Raw genomic sequence first — 20,733 nt, 5'->3', positions numbered from 1 at the left:
TAGAGAAGATGGCACTGTTACATGGTGTACTAGACCTAAATTTATTGAGTGAAAATGATCAGTTCATTTCGGTTTGAATACACTTGAAGCAATAATTGATTAATTACCGGTAAAATTATATAAAACAAAGTTTTTTTTACCTTTAATTATTATTATAGAATGAATTGTACATTGTAATATTTTAGAACTGAAATACATACACATTGTATTTTGCATATTGAAAAATATGTGTATTGTATCTAGAAGGCAAACTTTTATATTGCCCATATAATTTTATTGTATTTTTGTCTGTAATAATTTTTATTTAAAAATTAAATAATTTTGAAGTTTACATTTTTTTATTCGTTAATAAATTTCTTGATATATTTATTAGTAAATTATCAGTATAAATAAAATGCAATGGTTAAAAATATACTTAAATGAGAGAATGAATGACCGTATTATTTTTTATTAATGTTATTCAGTTGCAAGTTTCAGTTTTTCTTACATTACTTTTTCTACGAAAACATGTAAACCTAAATTTTTTTAAAAAGTTTCTTGCTGTATATTTTAGCGTGTTTCTTTCTAGTGAAAAGTTTTATTTTATTTTTGTAGATTTGGTACAACATATATTTTTTTCAAAAGAAATATGTTAGATGTTAAAAAAATAAAATAAAATTCTATTTCTTCAAACAGTTTTGTTAGTTAAAATTACAATTACTAATGTGCTGTTTGAATAACGACTGGAATCATTCCCAAGAAATAAAAAATAGACAAAATCCAACAGCTTTTCATAGAAATACGAAATGTATAATGTAGCCAAGGTTTAAACTTGTTTCTTCAATATTATGTAATCTCTCTACTATGCCGTATTGAGTGTTGGATTTTGCTGGAAACGATCACTAAAATGGATGGAGTTTTTTTAAATTATAGATTTATAATAGGACTTTAAAATTAGTTGGAAGGATAGGATTCTGAATGAAATTTTTAATACTTTTTACTTTTTAATACTCCTTACTTAGATCTACAAAGATCATAAAAATGTTTGAAAAAGTTTAAATATTTTATACATTCGTATGCAAAAATACCCGTAAAAGTAGTCTTCTTTTATATATTTAAGGAAAGGATATTGGGAAAAGGGAATGTGAAAAAAGAGAATGGTTTGGTTGAAGAAATAATTGTAGAGAGTGGTTCTTCCTTTTCACCGATGTCTCAATTTTATGACAAAAGTAGTCATAATCGTACAGATGATTTTTCAGTATTCGTTAACAGATATGGTACATAAGTAAAAGAAAAAATACATATTTAACGGTTAATTTTATAAACATTCTTTCCAGTTTTATTTAAAAATAGTAAAATTGCAGTTTAAATAGATTAAACAATGTAATTTTACATTTTTCAGCAACACTGTCGGTGTAAAAGTTAGGGTTTATTTCTACAACCAATATACTATTGTCAGTAGTCCCCAATGATTTAGAGTTTTACTTGTTCAATAGATCTCTTACTTTAAAAACTTTTTGTTTTTTTTATAGTTTTTCTTATAATTTATTGCATTCTTTTGCAATTAGCGGGAGCTCAATAAAAACAGTTATATTTATTTGATATTATTTATTATCAAAATATTAATTTTATGAAAGGTAGCTTGGAAAAACTTTAACGCAATGGATTAAATTAGTATTTATTTTTTTGTTATTTTACTTTTCTATGAAAACATGTAAACCAAAAATGTTTCATGCTATGTATTTTGGTGTGTTTGTCGGTAGTTAAAAGTTTTATTTTATTTTTATAGATTTGTACAACATATATTTTTTTTTTAAAGAAATATGTTAGATGTTAAAAAATAATAAAATTAGATTCTGTTTCTTCTTAATTATTTGGCTTGAGAACTGACGACTAATTCTTCGGGTTGGTTTGGTTGCTTATATTTATTGTAAACTATCCGTGTTGTAAAATGCACAGATGATAGCAATTTGCCTGTAGCTGTTATGAGGTTCATACAAATGGTTTTAATTAGTGATACCAACTCTTGTAATGAATTGTCCCTTCTACATGTATGTATCTTATAACTCTTCTTACGAAGACCGCATGCCATTTAACGTATCCTTTCCTCTCTCACTTTCTTTCGCTTTTATGTTGTATTAAATGTAGTAATATTATTTAACATCAAGTCGGTACAACTTGTAAAAGATTTTATGGTATAAATGTTTCATATATTTCGATTATATTGTTAAATCTCGATTTTAGATGTATGAATTCCACTCTAATGTCGCTGAGAAAATAATTCCAACATTCTTTTTACATCTTAATTTATTTTTTAAATATTTTTTGGAATAAATATATATATATACACACACACACACATCATATATATGTATATATACTAAACTTATATATTATATGTTTATATTGTTTGGAATATGTTTATATTTGAAATATTTAATAATTCTTCAGTGATTAACAGTAAATTTCTGCATCACAGATAAAAGAAATTGAGGGAAATAAAGATTTTATACGAGAGATGTTATTATGTTAATTACAATAACCTTGCCGGTTCGTAAGCATAAGTAATTCATTTTCAAAAACCACGTAGCCATTCTCAAGAATAAAAAATATCTAACGCCAGGTTATCTCATTCTTCACTGAGATGAGTATATTCTTTCATATCAAAATGCCAGGTCTATTAAAATGGAGAGTATATAGAATATGAGTAAACTCAGATAAAACAATTCCGATAAGTGTTTCTTTATCTCGATTGTTTTACATTTGTTACAGGCGTAAGAAAAAGTGGGAGAGTTGAATAAGTAACTAATGTATCCCTTTTTGTTATTCGAGTCGTTTACATTAAAACAATTGAAGCTAAATTGAATAAGAAATTGTAAATGTTTATACAAAATCGTACGAAGAATTCCATGACTAACCAGGATTCGAACCCACAATATTTCGGATCAAAGACGTTCCGCCACAGAAGTCGAAGGAGTAATAGCTTTATATATTTGTTTGACATAATTTCATTAAACTTTAGAAGTAATTTAATTTTTAAGAAGAAAACTGAGTAAGTTCTATTTTTAAAAAGGTGACCCAGACCTTTCATGACCATTTTCTTTCATGTTTATTTTATATTAAAAATGTTATGTTTTTAACAGAAAGACAGTTTCTGCATCACAGATATAAGAAAATTGTTTAATAGTCAATTAGGGAGGTAAATAGTAGAAAAGGCTGATCAGTACTGCAAAAGTACTGATGGCTTAAAAATTCTAATGACTTTTGAAAGTAATGGTTACTTTAAAACTGGACAAAAATAATATTCTGCTGCTTTTGAAGATGTATATTCTGCTAGACCTGGTATGAAGAAAATGATAGGTTTAAATTCCGTCTTTCGAGTCAAACAATTAAGATTTTGTGGTTTTTAAAAAATTCTACAAATTAAGCACAGTTTCTATGTAAATTATATGTAATAAACGATAAATTATAATTTATATTACCGTTTCACTTTTTGATTTTGTGTGATACCCGAGATAAAAACTTCAGTCCCTCGACATGTTTTTTATCTATTGTAGTGCAATATTAATCCAGGAAATATTCCATCAATCTTTTATTTGATATATTAAATCATTTGTTTATCATATGAATTTTTTTTCATCCTAATATAAACTTAAATTATTAGCCGCTGAGAGATTAGTAGGTCATCCTTTTTTCATGTAGCAATATCTGAGAAGGGGCATTTACATTATCATTCAACGTACGATAAGGAAAATGTAGTGAAAAAGAAAAAGTAAATAATAAAAGTGGAACTTGATCTGAAAGACTTAAAAAAAAACGCTACCGTGTTTTTTTTTTAGTAAAATCACACGGATATTCGATGATCATAAGATGTCGCATTTTCTTTTCTTGTCGTATATTGATGAACAAAGAAGAGGTTGTACGGTTGATATACAGATGTTTTCTATCTTTTACTATCAAGACACCCAGTTAAAAAAAAGTTCAACTGCTTATTTATTCCACTTGTAGAATTCCTTAGTTTTCTTCCGCTGATGGTACTATAGTAGTTGCATATGTACTGCAATCGTATACTAAATGGACCGGACCGAACGAGTGAGTAAACACTATGTTCAGGAGAGGGAGAGAAGTTAAAGTAACAAAAAGAGATATTATGAGTAAGTACATGCAGTAGGGTATAGCAATTGCGTCGTCTTTCATGTCATACCAGTGTCAACAGCCTTGCAAATTGCAATTGTTGTTTGTTTAGGCTAAATTTATTCTTCGCTTGCTTTGTGCATTACATTTTTCATTTCCCCTTCATCATACTGTCCTTGTTTTCTTCAGGATTTTTAAACGAGCTAAAAAGAATTATGTGGTACACAGTGTTGAAGATATCAAATATTTGTACGTATGTCCTATCTTAAGGTGAACCTCCAATGAACGTCTAAGTTTTCTATTTATTTTCGTACGTGTTTTGTTGTATATACTTTTAAGATATTTTATTGCGATTTCAATTATAACACGACTATCTTATTTATATTTATGATATATATATTAAAGTATTTATTTATGTCGATTTAATTTATTTTGAATATCACGTGCCATTACACTTACCCTTTAATACATTAATTAATTAATAATTATTGTTCCACCTAAGAAGTTTTATTGTTTACTACGACCTAATAATATTTCTTGATGTTAAATTCATGAAGTATACTTAAATGAATATTTTTTTATTTGTTCATTTTCAGAGATTTTCAACCTAACGATGTACTTTTTTAAATAAAGGCAATTAAAAATGAAATTAAAAAAATATCAAATTTTGGTTACGTAGTTTTTCATATTTATATCATTTTATTTATAAATATATTATCAGTATATTAATGCGTTGTTCAGAATGTAATGCGCAAAACTATGAATGATGACACACAATTCTTCGATAATTTAATACGTACGTACCGAGCCAAAAAAAAGTGAATTGTAAAATGTGATGCATTTATCACATTTAACAATACTAAATTTGGGAAAAAATATTACATTTTTAAAAGACACATCGTTATTTGATAAATACGTAAATATTGTACACATATGTAAAAAAAAAACAAGTGTTTAAAAACTCTCTTTATCAAGTGAAAATTTTGCATTGTATTGTGTTCCGTAGAAATAATATATAAATTAATTGCTTTACAATATCTGCCACATTTGTTTTTTACAACTAACATCTAATGTATAGTAGAGTAACACTATTCATATCACTCGTGTTGATTTCTCTTAGAGTAATGATGTTCGATATATAATTATTTCTTATTATGAATAGATTAAAATTGTTAGTTATAGGAACAGTTATCACTGCATTTTAATGGACATGGTATGATGATATGTAATAAATTCAGCTCAATAAAGGTAACAACAGGAAACTTTCCTTGTGCCAGGTATTGTGTGCGGGTTGGTCTAGTGGTGAAAGCGTCTTCCCAAATCAGCTGACTTGGAAGTCGAGAGTTCCAGCGTTCAAGTCCTATTAAAGGCATTTACTTTTATAAGGATTTGAATACTAGATCGTAGATACCAGTGTTCTTTGGTGGTTGGGTTTCAATTAACCGCACATCTTGGAACGGTCTAACTGAGACTGTACAAGACTGGATTTCTTTACACTCTTACATATCATTCTTATTCATCCTCTGAAGGGTAATTCCCGAAGGCTAAACAGGGAAAAGAAAGATATTGTATCCTTGTTATTCTTAGTAATGGCTGTACCATTAAAAATGGTACAGCCACTTTTAATTAATACAGGTACTTTTAATTTTAACTACTTTCAAGTGCCTGATCACGTACAGTCTTTTCGTATGCTATATAACTTTTACGTACAAAACAAAAACGATAATATATCAAATACGTAATACAGATATATTTTTTATTTAATTTATTAAGAAATCAATTTTTATGATATTTGTAGTACCTCTTTGTAAGCGTAATGAAAACTGAAAAATACTCCAGTATTTAAAAATTAAATGTCATATTTTTAAATGACTTAAAAAGTAAATTCATTTCAAAAAATCACAGCAAAGCATAATAAAGAAATTCAGCACAGTTAAAAAAAAGCTTCAGTTGTGTATCATGGAATATTTGATTTTAGCTATTAATTGTTGTTAGTCACGTTGAAAACAAATATTATTAATTTTTTTCCATCAAACTGCAGATATGGTATTAATTAGTGTGCGGTATGTTGAGCTATTCAACTCTACGAGTGTTCTAGATTATCGTATGTTACGAGTTTTGACTATGTTGTTTGCTGTCAACAACATAGATAAAAACCATTTTCTCCCATGAAAAATTCTCTGTCCACTAAACCACAATCGCTTTGTACAATTCTATTTATATATACTAACATATATCCTTGTGCGCCCATACTCGCAAACATTTTACTGGATGTTAAAATCGTTTCTGTTTAATTTATTATTTATTAAACGCGAAATGTTATCAGATTTTTGTTCAATTTTAATCACATTCCACTTAGTAGTAGTTTTATTAAAATAATTTTTTTTTTTAATTATGAATTTTTAATTCTGATTTACATTTTCTTATTTTTACCCTCTACTTATAATGATATTCAACTGTCTATTTGTCTCCCCTGCGTGTATACCCTTCTTTCTGTCTTTTTTTTTTAGTATAGATTTTTTCACACCCATTTTTTTGTTTTCTATTTTTTTTTTTAAATTCATTTACCACAGTCTGCTAACCTGAAAAATTTTTACTATTTTTCACCCCTTCTATTTCGCGTTTTTTATTAACACTTTCTATTAGGCCTCTATGGATCACGTTACATCTTTTATTTCATATTTTTCTGTTGTTTCCATTTTTATCATCTCAATAGTTTCATTGTACAATTTCTAACTTTCTACCTACTTCTGGATATTAATTTGTCGTTTTTTTATTTTGACTTGGAAAACTTCCAATTTTTCAATTTTTTCCCCTAAAAATTCCTTTATACTGAATTTCTTCTTAAGAGATCTATTTTTATTTCGAGTCTTTTCTGATTTTTGGGAACCAAATAATTGAGTTTTTTGTTTTTTAAAGAATTCTAATATTTTCTTTATCAATCTACTTTTGTCAATTCTAGAAAGATTTATCTAAAATATTATTTTTTTTTTGCATCGAATCGTAATTTTTTTTCTATTTCGGGATTATTTGTTATTTTTAATATTTCATTCTCCTTTCTGGTATCTAAAAATCTATCAATATCTCCTTTATTTTTTATATTTGAACATTCCATTGCGTAATCGTTCGGGATTAATTATTATATTATAATATCTTAAATTTTCCTTTATGGAAAGGCATTTTTTGTTGTAGATCTCTTCCTTTATTCCGTACTTTTTTTATTGCTATTTTTACCGATTTTTCGAAGAAAAGTACGGTATTACTTTCGGTCGCACGACAGGAGTGGTGGGTGAAACATTTTTACGTTTAAATATGAGGGTACGAAAATACCATTCACTTAAATTTGGGTTTCCTTATATATTTATAGGCCCTACATATAAACCCACCGGGTTGGTCTAGTGGTTAACGCGTCTTCCCAAATCAGCTGATTTGGAAGTCGAGAGTTACAGCGTTCAAGTCCTAGTAAAGCCAGTTATTTTTACATGGATTTGAATACTAGATCGTGGATACCGGTGTTCTTTGGTGGTTGGGTTTCAATTAACCACACATCTCAGGAATGGTCGAACTGAGAATGTACAAGACTACACTTCATCTACACTCATACATATCATCCTCATTCATCCTCTGAAGAATTATCTGAACGGTAGTTACCGGAGGCTAAACAGGAAAAAGAAAGGCCTTACATATAATCATTTGTGCTTTGAAAATCTCCAAACCTAAAATATCAATTTCATTGAAATTGTGGTGTATCTGATGTTGAGCATGTAAAAATTTGATGAAGATCGCTTGAGTTGTTGAGTTACGCTTAATTTACGGTCGAAAAAATTTGAGCGGAGCAACTTAGAAGCGTGGTTCTAATAACACTTCATAGCATCATAAGCGTTCCAATTTGCTTTAAATTGACACATTTTTTTTATACCCTATCATAATATATATAATCTACAGTGCATGTACCATATGGATTAGGTTTGGCCCCTGCGTGATTAGAGAGGAAGGTTTCTTAGCGAGTGAGAGCTCCGCACTTGCCGTCAGAGCGGGCCTGGCGGCGGCTGGCAGAGCTTTTTCCTCCTCCTACGGAAAACAAAAAAAAAAATCTACAGTACAATTAACAACACAGATCATTTAAGTTGATTTCTCTTAGATTAATGATGTTAATGATGCTTTAATTTGGAACGCTTATGATGCTGCAAGTTGGAAGTTAACTTTTATTTGTCTATGGTATCTATTGTTAAAAATATTAGAAGAAATTAAAGAAATTTTAAAATATTAAAACCAAATTAAATTAACGAAAAGTCGATCGTCATTTATCACACTTGACCTTGAACGCCTATTGCGTTTCATTACCTAGAGCTTCTTGCCTTTCGTTAAATTTGCTGATTCAGTTGTAGAATTCGCTACATGACTTCATATCCCCAAACTAAGCAAGAAGGTTAGTAAAAATTTCATAGATTTGAGCCCTCATTCTTGAGATAATTCTCGGTAATAGCAATTTGCTCTGACAAGACGCTGCTGATCAGAAATACGGAAGCTGAGGCTGCTGGAATCGTCAGTCTCTTCTTACATCTTCCTTTGCGCCAGCTCCCTCATGCTCATATACGAGCCTTGAACACAAAGTTCGTGTTCTATTTGAGGGGGATATATTCGGCTTATATTTGATTCTCGTACATACTGTTTTAAATGATATTTGTTATTTACATAAGACCTAGTGCAATATTACTAGCATAGGCATCTTTTATAATAGTTCTTAAGCTATTCAGGTGCGTCAAATTTGATCAGTTCTGTAAATTTAAAAAAAAATTCCTAATACTATAGTTATTTGTAGAGTGCGTTAGACGAAAATATAAGCTTAGCTGTGAGAGGAAGGTGCTTGTAATACACATTATACAACTCTATTCGTAAATATATACGAGCCTTGAACACAAAGTTCGTGTTCTATTTGAGGGGGATATATTCGGCTTATATTTGATTCTCGTACATACTGTTTTAAATGATATTTGTTATTTACATAAGACCTAGTGCAATATTACTAGCATAGGCATCTTTTATAATAGTTCTTAAGCTATTCAGGTGCGTCAAATTTGATCAGTTCTGTAAATTTAAAAAAAAAATCCTAGTACTATAGTTATTTGTAGAGTGCGTTAGACGAAAATATAAGCTTAGCTGTGAGAGGAAGGTGCTTGTAATACACATTATACAACTCTATTCGTAAATGTATTCTACATCAACTAGCTATTTTTCATGAGTAATTGTTTATAAAGAAAATCGCCGCCTCAATAGTAATAAATAGAACTATTTGAATAAATGGAGATAATTTTTTATGTTCAGCTTTTTATTGTATCTAGTGAATAAGAAGTAATTTTACCTCTAATTTACTTAGTAATTTTACTATAGTTTTATTTCATTTACATATTTTCACCTATTTTTTTTTTTTTAATAGTAGTAATGAAAAGCACTTATTCTTAAAGTTATCGTTGTAAATGCAATTAATACATTAGTGCAAATTTATTATTTTCTTTAAAAATGTGTGTTTTTGGTTTTCGTTTCTCGAAACAAAACATAAATTAATATTATTGTGAGGGAACGTCCACTCCTTCCTGCTAATACACACTTGATATCTACGTCATTTGACAGGCAAGCCCCTACGTGTGAATTCCTACTTGTGTGTTAGTGTATTCTACCACATAAGTGTAACTTTTGTTCGATACTCGCCCGTCTCGCGACCCTGTGTTGGTGTACATTGCGGAAATGTTAATGAAAATGGCATGTGTATGTGTTATTGTCATTGACCTATTCTCACCTAATCTAATAGGGCGGTTCCCCACGATGGGGGCCGAGGCTTCCATCGGGATCTTGAGAACAAGCCGAAATTTTCTTTACCAACCCTCCTCGGGGGAGATACCCTTCCCGGTCCTAACGTACGTTTAAGTTGAGGGGATGCATGCGCTTCCCCTCAACTTCGCCTAACTTGTTTGTGTTGTGTTTTTGGCATAATAACAGGATCGGAGCGGAGGTACCCTCTGGAAAATCAACTTAAAATTCATTCTAGTGACAAAGGCAGTTGTCCAGGTATAATCTGTAACTCCTTTTAGAGAAATGAGAATTTATTAACAACGTTTCTCTAGAAACAAAATTAATCTATTATTATTTGATTTTATTTTTTATTGTTGAGAAATTGTTTAATAATTTTAATAAAATGAAGTTTATGTTTATAAATGCTATTATACAGGAAAATCTATCCGCTACTTCTTTAGATTTGATGAGCTAGTGTAATTCAGAGATTCTTTAACTTCATTTCCTTGTTTTCTGAAAAAACGTTATACATAGAATGACGTAGAAGTTTCATATCTAGTAGTAATTAATACGTTTTTGGGAATTTCGACAAAATATCCTTTTTTATTAGCAAATTGGAACGCTAGTAAAATAAAAATTGAACTTCTGGACTTCTACACTATTTATGTTAATGAATATATGGGATCACCTTATAGTCATTACGTTTCAAGCAATCTGAGGAGCTGGTGAAGGATAAAATAGTTATTCCGACTATAGATAGGAAATTGTACAGGAAATTCTCTTACATTTCGAATGCTATCGATAAAGATTTAGTAGATCAAGTTATATTGTTCTTTTTACGTTTGGAGATTTTTATGATAACACTGAAAGATAGGTGCTATAAATACGGACAATTCAGCTGGTGCCGAACAAAGTTAAAAAGAGGAAGTTTTTCAGCGTGTCAAAACACGCACGAGATCGGGGTAGTTGGGATCTTTTTAAGGAAGAGAGCCTACTTAGGAGAGTAAAATGTAGAAATACAAGTATCTAGAATAGAGACTGAAGTAATTACAATAATTTAGGTTCGAATTTGTGGTCACATATCTATTATATTATTATTATTATTATTATTATTATGTTCAAAATATTAATGATTCTAGGTTTTTTTTCTTAATTTTGTTCTTTCCACACTAAACTTCTTGTCAAATGCAAGTTGGAAGTAGACTTTTCTTTGTCTATGGTATCTATTGTTAGAAATATTAAAAGAAACCAAAGAAATTTTAAAATATTAAAACCAAATTAAATTAACGAAAAGTCGATCTTCTTACACAGAGCTGCGCAAGAATTTTCTTGTTTTTAATTTATGAAGTATTCATTCCACTGTTGAGACTGATCAATTTAAATAATTTTATTAAATATTAATTTCAGCCGAATTTGAAGGTAAATAATTTAGAAATGAATTGTAAATTATTTCGTAAATGTATAAAATTATAAGCTTGTTAAATTTTATGTTACTTGATTGCATTTAAAAAAACTTATTCAGATTATAAGAAAGATTTTTTTTTAAATTTAAATAACGCAAAAAAAGAGTTTGGTTTTAGTGGTATAATTTTCGAGGTCTTGCTTAAACTGATTATATACATCAAGAAAATTTTAAACCAGATTGTTTAAAATTTAGCAGTATTATTTTCGTTTAAGCTATTTAAAAAAATCTGCTGAATGTAAATTACTAATGTTTAGTTTTTAGCATTTTTTTAAATATCTTTTTTGAAATCGCGATGTCTCTGAATCTATAACTTATAAAGACGTACGCGAAACGTTTTTTTTCTTTATCTGTGATCCATTTACATAGTTCATTTTAATAAATTATAAAAATTTTTTTTATTACCAATATTTTTACTTAGTGATTACCAACTTTTATAAATGAGATTACTGAACTAATAAAATACGATTGAAGAAGGATTGACTAAAAGGTAATGAAGAGGAGTATGTGGAGCGTTAGAACGAGATGGTGGTCTAGTGATTCCTTACCCAACTCAGGACACTGAACAAGGAAAGTGAAAAGGATAAAAAAACTTGATAAATTTTTTTTAAAGCCTAATAATAATATAAATAATATTTTTTTCGCTTTTTACTCCCACTTTCTCCAGGTATTTTTAGGCTAGGTAGAGGGTGGGATCAGGCGAGATTTTTACTGCCGGAAACTCTTCCTGACGTCAATCTACCAGACTAGAGGATGCCAGCGCCAGATAATCTAAATAAATTATAACATATCCAGTTAGGCTATATATCACATCCGATATTTAACTTAAGCGTTCATACCGGAACCGGTGTGTAAATACGGGTTTGATGACTGATTTTAATGCATTTAATAATATTCAGCAAATAGTGAAGATACCGCTTTTTTCCTGTTATTTAATATCAACGGTATTAACATTTTAATTCATGAGTGTTTAATTTTAGAAATTAGTTCATTCAGTTAAATAACTAGGGTTTTACAGTTATTAACTCTTGAAACTTGCGCAGAGTTCGTGTGCACTTGTGAAACTAGCATGATCACACGATGATTAGAGAGGGAGAAGTTTAAAGTATAATGGCAGTCGTTCAGATGTGATACGCATGATTATTATATGTGCATATAACATATTTGTTAAGAACAAAAAAAATTCAATCCTCATTATTTCTTAAGTAAATGAGAAGAAGATATGAAAAAAATGCGGACACATTCCAATGTTAATTATTTATTAGTTTCTTTCCGACACAGAATGCAGTAATCATGTGATAAGAGTTATTACAAATATTTATACAGACTAACAAAGAAATCATTTAATTTTACTTTCCTTGCATCATAGCTCTAGAACAGCGATCTCCAAACGTTTTTGATTAAGATGAAAATATATAAGTTGTGCCCCATATAGTATAATATTGTGTGTGTGTGTGTGTGTGTGTGTGTGTGTGTGTGTGTGTGTGTGTGTGTGTGTGTGTGTGTGTGTGTGTGTGTGTGTGTGTGTGTGTGTGTGTATGTGTATGTGTATGTGTACCCGCGCGTATGTATAGTCAAGAATCAAATTATTTATACCACTTTGGTGTACCCCAAGTATCACTTTTCGTACCCCCTGGGGTACGCCAACCCCACAATGGAGACTACTGCCCTAGAGTTATGCTGCAAAAAGGAAGTATGGTAATCAGTCAAAAAAAGGGTATCGGTTTTTTTTCATTTCTCGAAGTTTCATGACCTAGGAATCCCAAAAAAACCAAAAAAAAAAAAAAAAAAAAAAAAAATGTTAGGTCGTACATACGTATGTACTTATGTTAGCGTGTTTTAAGCTTAATAACTTGTAACTGGATAAATCGATTTTGATGAAATTCTGTTCAGAGACTCGTGTGTGTGGTGCAACGTGTTAGTAAAATTTTGGAGTTAATATCTCCAGAGTTGTTTTGGAAACTCTTCTCAAACTTTTGCAGACATAACCCCACTTTATATTAAGCTTAGTAAATATGTCCATACTTATCTTACTATTTACAAAAATTAATTTTGACCCATAAATTCCCCCTTTCTCAAAAATCAAAAAAGCTATCTTTTTATTTTTAGCATAATTTTTTATTGACTTTTTTTAAAATTTCTTCATAGGCATAACAGTAGTGCAATTTGCGACCCAAAAAAAAATACTTTGGAGACAATATTGGTGGTAGGGGAAGCCGATCAAACTAGGAATATAGATTTTTTTAACTTTTAAAACTATTTTTTGTTTATTTAAACATATAATGATAATTTTTAAATAAAACTTCATCTTAAATTACCCTCATCCCAAAAAATAAATCTTAGGTAACGTTTTTCACGTACAATTATTTTTCCACTATATAAGAATAAATAATCAGTACTAAGAAAGTATTACAACTTTATGTCAGCTTGTATAAATTAAAACTTAACAAATTTTTTTTTTCAAAACAAAATATTATGTTTTGTAGGCCAGAATTGGGATATAGGCACACAAGTTTTACACATATGTATTTTCTTATTTAGCAGAAATTAAAAAAAATATTACTCTCAAAAACTGAATACACGAGAAAAATTTTAATAAGTTTGCTATTAAAAAAGCATTGCGAATGGAGTTGCATCTATATTGTGGGCGAAGTCGGGACGGGTACGCTAGTATAAACATATAATGATAATAATTTTAAGAAAAAACATCATCATAAATTACCCCCAACTCCAAAAAAGAATTAAGTACTTTTTCATATGTGAGGAAACAATTTAAAAGTAGTTCAGATAATTATTATATAAGCTACAGTTATAGCTGTTATGTAAGACAATCTGGATTTTCTACAAATTAGAAAAATCTGACAACAAAACTGTAATACTTTCCTGACCTTGGTTATTTATTCTTTTATAGTCGAATATTAATGATATATGAAAAAGTACTAAATATTTCTTTTTTTTGGTTAGTGGTAATTTATGATGATGTTTTATCTTAAAATTATTATCATTATACGTTTATATAAACAAAAAAAGTATAAAAAATTCAAAAAATTAGTAAATTTTTTTTTGCTTTCCCGCCTCCAAAATCACCTTATAAGAATGTTTTTGTTTTTCTACGTTTACTGTGATAAATGGAAAAAACTAAAGACAATTCCACTGAGAAATTTACCGCGAATGAAAAGTTCCTAAGATTTCTTTTTTTTTTATGGAAGATAAATTATAATGAGATTTTATTGTAATATTATTAATATTTTTAAAAGTTTTTTTTTTGTTTTTTGTCACTTACACTACCTAGGAAGATATAAAGAAAAATTACGTTAAAAAATATGCAATAAATAAAAGATAGTTTTTTTTTAATTTTGGGGTAGAGGGAACACTGGGGCAATGTTTTATTTGTTAATAGTAAGATAAGCATGTACTAAGCTTAATATAAAATGTGGTTATGTCTGCAAAGTTTGAAAATATTTACTCCAAAAAACTACCTACCTCACTCCGTGTAGATATTAGCCCTAAAATTCTAACATAAAATTCCCCCATATATACGAGTCTCTGTACAAAAGCGGTTAATCCAGTCAAAAGTTAGCTTTTAACGTTTAATAGCTTCAAACATGTAACTCAGGTACATACGCGTACGTATGAACATTTTTTATTTTTTTATTTTTTTGTCCTTGGTCATGAAACGTTGAGGAATGCAAAAAAACCCCATACACTATTTTTTTTTATTAATTACTAATTATCATACTTTCCTTGTTGCAGCACTGCTCTAGAGCTATATGCCAGAAAGGTAAAAGTATACAATTACGGTTTTTACATGTCTTGCATATTATTTATTGAAGAATAAAATTAAAAAGTAAAAAATAATAATAATAAAGGTATAACTTTTATTATTTTAAGAGTGAACGTATTTGTAAGTTATTATAGTTAAAATTGTAACAAAATTTTCTGTAATTACATTTGCTTTTTCACATTTCTGGAAGTAAATACGTATTTTTTTTTTTTTAAATTTAATATAAAAAATTTAATAAAATATCATGTACTTGCTTATTGAAATAATAACAGAATTTTTCTTTATTAAAATCATTTGCTGGGAATCCTACGTTACGCAGTTATTTAATTAAACAGCTGTTTCATTTCTACGTTTAAATTACACATTGCAATTTTTTTCACACAGTAATAAATAAATAAAAACGAATTTTAAACGATAAATAAATAATGCTTCGTATCAACATAATTGAAACTTTTTTTTTTATGAACAAATACTCTTGACACAGATGTTACTTATTTTTAAAAACATTAAATAAGTAATTCTTTAAACATTTTTTTTTTAACAAAAACGCGTCTAGAAATTTTGTTACATAAATTTTCAAAAACAAATTTCGTTTTTAATCTTTTCAGCATTATACATCCCTGGTTAAAATAATAAACTTTTACAGTACAATTTTACCTGATAAAATTCTTATGAAACGAAAAAGTTTTAAACAAACTCTCTGCTACTATCACGTTTAAACTACGTTTTATCTACTTTTTTTTTTATTTTTAAAATTAGAACGTTCCTTTAAACTTTTTTAATTTTATTTTTACATATAAAAGGTGAATTATCCATAAATATCTACTACGAATATGAACTAAGAATATTTAAAAGCTTTTTTAAGATTCAGAAAGATTTTCACAATATTTTATATTTCCGCTAAGATTATCATAACTGATTTGAGTGCTATTTGCTGCCAGTGTTAGGAAGGGCAGAAAATAACACTCAAATGCAGGAATATGTATTATTACTTGTGGTAAATATATAGAAATCTGTTATTTATTTCTGTATTTTTTATTGCAGTAGATATATTTGCAACTAAATTTGATGCAGGCATTTTTAATAAACTGCAAATAAGTCTTTTAAGATCCGTGACGGATTCATGTATAAGTTTTTTTTTTATTAATTATATGTTAAAAAAAAAGAAGGCAATTATATGAAAAAATTATCATCATAGGTGTTTTATTCAACTGTTCTAAAAGAACTTTTGAAGATATTAAAAGCATACACTCAAAGGGATTTTTTTTTTATTAGAGTATGTTGAATAGTATTTTATGTATTACAATATTTTATTTATTTTATAAGTATTAATATTAAATATTAATATTTGAGAATTATGTGTCTAATTGTTCGATGCTCCTTAATGAATCCTGTTAGGTGAGGCTCATGAATATGTGTTTTATTAAAATTGCATCAAAATCTAGTTTTGTTATAATACTAGAACCGGTTTATTTTTAAAAAATTAACCTAAACTAAAAATTAATTTAGAAATTAAATTATTTTAGTTAAAATTAAACGATTTTTTTAACCTCTTTTAATATGGTATAAAATTATACGATCTGCTTTGAAAAAAATAAAAATTTAACAACTTTATTTAGTGCTACTTAAATATACCGTTTTTGCCTCGTGTTTTGAAATATTTATGTATACTGCGTTACTTAAATAAATAATAAATTTATTAAAAAAATTCGTTTATAGCAATTTACTCTATTTTTTGATCATTTAAAATCATAAAACTATTTTTATTTAAATTATAAATGTTTATTATTTCTTTTTAATAAACTATTTCGATTTTAAATTATGATTGTTCAAAATTGACGCAAATTTAAAAATTAATAATTTATTATTTTTTTTTACTTTATGCGTTTTTGAATTCAATTTTATTATTATTTTTTTATATTTATTTTATTATCTGCTAAAAAAAAAATATTAGAAATGTGGTGGATCTTAATTCATCTTATAAAATAACTAATAAAAATTAATTTTGCTTGTTTTAATTAATAGATAAGAATTTTTATGTACTAGATGTATTGGTATATTTTGTTCCGTAAGTGACGTCATTTTTTTTAACTCAACAAGTCTTTATGTAAGCTACAATTGTAATATATAACGTAAAGGGATTAAAGTAGCGTACGGATTGGAAGAGGGGTAAATCGGAAGGTAGGCTTATTTAAGTTTTGAGAGGAGGGGTGATGAAAGAGAGGGCAATAGTAAAATAGGCACTGTTTGTTTAGTTCGAATCGTACGAACGCGTCTGCTCCACATTTAAATATTGAATCGGTTCCAATTCCCAAACGCGTAGGCAGATCGGAATTATATTTGGAATTTCTGGCTGGCCTACACGAGGGATAGATGTAGTGGTACGGTTGGAAAAAGAGGGATGGCGGTGGTTTAGTTTTGGGGCGGGATGGAGGGAATCTATCTATTACGTATCGTACGAACATAACTTGTAATTGTCGTACTTCTAACTCGTCTAGGTGTATTTCTGTATGCCTCTCCTCCAAACGATTCTTAAAGCAAGGTCGAAGTAGTTGTATCTAAACTGGTGCAGTTCTTAATATTCTACTACAATCACATCTGTTCGTCTATTATTCTTTTCTTCTCTTTGTTTTGGCAAGACTTATGTCAGTCTTATGTTAAGATAACTCTTTTATATTTCCCGAACTTTTTTTTTATATTGATGAAAAATTTATCGATAAATAAATTGCTTCCTTAAATATACAGTTCCTATTTATTTTTCAAAATTTAAAATTACTATTTTAAATTTATTTTCAACTGCTTTTAATCTGTAAGAAATTTTTTAACATCGTGTTATCTTAATAAATCGGAGAATACCTGAAAATGTAACGTGATGGAAAGCTTATTTTAAAAGAAAACATGTTACCTTAGTAGTTATCTTAAAAATCTCGGAGAATTTATTGTATTTTAGAATCTAAATTCTTAATCTTTGGTTTGATTCCTGGCAACAGACTCGTATTTCTTCACCTGTCATTTCATCCGTATCACCTTCCTCGTTAAATTGCGTGTTAGCATGTCCGGAGAAGTAATTAAAAAAAAAAAAAATACAAGTACATATAAATATATATATAAGTTGAATGAAGTCGTTCATAAAAACAAATTATCTTTAATTTTATCTATTTTTTATTTTAACAAGTTCCGCTAAATAAAAAATGTGATGTGGACACTACATGACTTCCTTGTACGCCTATTGAATTACATATACACATTTTTTTTAAATGAAAAGACCATAAAATTTAATTTCATTATTAACTTCTAATATATATATTCATTTTTTTATTGTTATTATTTAATTATTATTTATTGTAAATTTTTTTACAATCAGAGGTTAATAATTATTAATAAATCAATGTATTTAGATTAAAAAAAGAAAAGTTAAAAAAAGGAAATGAAGACGGATTCGAACCGATGTGCCAAAAATTAAAATTCGAACAAAATAAAATTAAACTTTTATTTGGCTACAACTCTGGATCCAATGAAAATAAGTACCATTTATGATATACTGTTGAAAAGCTGTCAATGAGGGCTTATTACTGCAGTTAATAAAAAAGTCCAAAATCCAAATGTGTTAGGCCTTTTTGGTGCAGTCAAAAGGGGAAGTGCACAACTAGATGTTACAACAGTGCTAAATCCAAAATTTCAACATCCTACAGCTAATCGTTTTTGAGTTATGTGAGATACATACGTACGTGCAACTGTCACGCAGGAACTAGTCAAAATGGATTCAGGAATGGTCAAAATTGATATTTCCGTTGAAATCTGAAAACTGAAATTTTTCGCGATCACAATTCCTTTACTTCGTACAAGGAAGTTAAAAGAATTTATTTTGATTATTTTTTGGTTAAGAGATACTGGAACGGTTTTTATATTTTAACTTGCACACCCGGCAATGCTTCGCTATTGCTAGATTTGAGTATATATAAAGATTAAATGAACACAAATGAAAGTTTGATAAAACATTAACAAAATGAGCATTATGGAACTTCACAAAATTTAACCATTTTTTTCCTTCTTCCCCCTTCCCATCTTCACCTCTTTCCCTGTTTCTCTTTTCGCAAAAATATTTCTTTTCACGTAACTAATTTATATTCTGAATATGAACCAATTTGGACCATAAATACAATTTTTCGAAATATCTTGGCACCAGCCAAGATATTTCTCAGGACATTAGATAAAGACAAAGATATTTCAAAAAATGGACTCCCAGGTCCATTTTTTGCAAAAATATTTTTTTTCATGTGACTAATATATATTCTGAATATGAGTGAAATCAGACAATAAATAAAATTTTTCAAAATATCTCGATCCCAGCGCTACCTAGCGGTCCATTTTTTGCAAAAATATTTCTTTTCATGTGACTAATACATATTCTGAATATGAACCAAATCGGACCATAAATACAATTTTTTGAAATATCTCGACGATAGCGCCACCTAGCGGGTATAAACTAATTCAGAAACCTTCCCAGGTGTGCGTCCAACCATTCCCCAAAGTTTCATCGCTATGGGATGAACGGTTTAGGAAGGCATAAGAGACAGACAAACATTCATTTTTATATATATAGATAATCTATAAATAATATTTTGACGGTAGTTAGTATGTATCCAATATATAACTTAAAAATTATTTTATAATTTGAGAATAGATAAAAATATAGTAAATAACTATGATTATTATTATGATGATGTGAATAACAAGGTATTATTAAGCAGTTATTGTAAAATTAAAAATTTAACAAAAGGAATTTTGTTAAATATATTCAGTAGACATTCTTTTTATTATTACCTCGCGAAGAATTGTTTGTTAAATTATAGTTAACCATTTAATTTTCAATTTTCATACTTGTATTGGTATTCTTTCTATTTTGTCATAATATTCTTTTTATATTATTTTGAAAAACAAAATTTAAGTATATTTTAATAAATATGTCTACAAGAAAAATATATAAATTCAATTTTTCTTATAGTTTTTATTTTTTTATTAATCGAAAAATTGGTTACGATTAGATTTTTTAATATTTTTAATAATATTACCTTGCAGTTTTTGTACTCATAATTAGTTTTAAAATATAGATTTTATTTACAAAACGTAAATAAACAGCTTATTAAGCTACCTTTGTAGTGAATAAAGATTAAATTTTTTTCTATTTTTCAAGAACCGTATCCATTGATTCCATAACTTACACCAAAACTTAAAAAAATATTTTTTTAGAGCGTGTATGATAACTATAAATATAATTAAATAATCGGTTCAGTTTTAAGTAAAAGCTTTTAATTTTTTTTTTGGAGGGGGGAATTGTTCATATATATGATTTACAAAATATTTTTGAAATAAAGTAGACCTACATATCCTCTTGATAATTTGGCTGTAATTATAAGGTGTCAAACAAATTATTAATACTTTGTTGTTATTCAATTTTCTAACAGAAATTCAATTCTATAAATAAATAAAAAAATATTAAGTTAAACGTGGATCAGTAACTTTTAAAAAGAAAATAAATATTTAATTACTTTAATTAGTTATCAGTGTATTTGTACATTTAATT

The 20,733-nt window shown here is 28.1% G+C and overlaps 1 protein-coding gene across 2 annotated transcripts in view; it reads left to right on the top strand.

Annotated features, from left to right (window-relative positions):
• LOC142326787 (uncharacterized) overlaps positions 1–20,733 on the top strand; it is a 355,257-nt gene that overhangs the window by 170,890 nt on the left and 163,634 nt on the right. The window lies entirely within an intron of this gene.

Source organism: Lycorma delicatula, chromosome 6, assembly GCF_047948215.1.
Source record: "Lycorma delicatula isolate Av1 chromosome 6, ASM4794821v1, whole genome shotgun sequence".
Taxonomy (NCBI): domain Eukaryota; kingdom Metazoa; phylum Arthropoda; class Insecta; order Hemiptera; family Fulgoridae; genus Lycorma; species Lycorma delicatula.
This window is presented reverse-complemented; position numbering and strand designations above follow the sequence as displayed.